Below are 1,344 nucleotides of genomic sequence, written 5' to 3' on the forward strand. Positions count from 1 at the left end.
ATCCCAGCCTGAGGTGCAGCTGCGCGTCTTGACGCACGGTGGCGCTGCGGTGTCAAGAAAGAACAAGACGACAAGCGCTCCTTGTGGTCAGCATAGATGATTTTCATCTTATATTTGTGCTTACTTTTGTGTATGCGTTTGTCAGTATATTCAGACATAAGAAATGAATATGGAATTATGGACGTAAGTATAAGCAACTTTGTTTTATTTCAACAATTTTCCGATAGGCCTATCTATTACAAACAAGACCTAGAGACTTGAATAACATCGACAACAAAAGAAAAATGAATATGTACAAGTAAATACAATACATTTATGAATAAAACAAACAAAAAGTAGATTATTCCAAAACGTATTAATATAAATAATAGTGTGGCATTCTTACTAAATGTAAAAGATTTGTAAAACAGCTCACAACACAACAACACGTAGCCTAATCCAACAAAAATTAAAAAGATGATTGATAGGTTTATTTGGTTTTACTCTTTACATATGTATTAATAGTTCATTCCGATTCCCGTCAACTTCATCTATTCGCCATTGATGAATTTAGACAATAAATTACTACTTTTTTTTTAATCATCCAACACTAGATGGCGAAATTGTATATGACACTTGGGATGATTTCCCCAAGTGTCAACAATAAACCTTATATCCTTCATATCGAACATGATTTTTCACCATCAATATTTATTTCTTTGACACTCCATGGATGATTTTTTGTTGTTGTTGTGAATTTCCTATTTTGTGTTGACATTAATTTATTTGCTACAAAACTTTGTCCTATAAGTTGATGATTTTTCACTTTTTTTATTTTTTATTATTTCATAAAAAGTTATTTAATCACTTCGACGGGCCTCTGTCATACAGTATGCAACACCTGATTTAATAAACGCTTCTAATTATCCAAAACACCTTTTAACCTAACGGCTTCTGTTTAAATGTTTGATATATAATTTTGCGAGCAAAATATAGCTGTGTCTATAGATTGAAGAGTAATTGAAAAGCAGCCAACAAGTGTCCAGCACATGTGGGAACTCCCTCAAGACTGTTAGATGAGCGCCAAGATGCAGAGTTTGCAAAACAGCAAGAACAGATAGATTTGTTAAGGATTATTACCCAAAAATGTTGAAAATAGTAATAAATAAGAATGAGAGGCACTGTTCCCATTCACTTAAAAGTAAGCAGCGCAAAATAAATAAATAAATAAAAATTAAATAAAAAATTCACAAGAGAACGGAAAGATGAATGATTCCAATAATTTTGACCCCTTTTATCCTTCATGCATTCATGTTTTTGGTTCTATTCTAAAAATAGAATAGACCTCTCTCTCTCTCTCTCTCT

The sequence above is a fragment of the Sinocyclocheilus anshuiensis genome, unplaced genomic scaffold (assembly GCF_001515605.1).
Source record: "Sinocyclocheilus anshuiensis isolate Anshui unplaced genomic scaffold, SAMN03320099.WGS_v1.1 scaffold1346, whole genome shotgun sequence".
Taxonomy (NCBI): Eukaryota; Metazoa; Chordata; class Actinopteri; order Cypriniformes; family Cyprinidae; genus Sinocyclocheilus; species Sinocyclocheilus anshuiensis.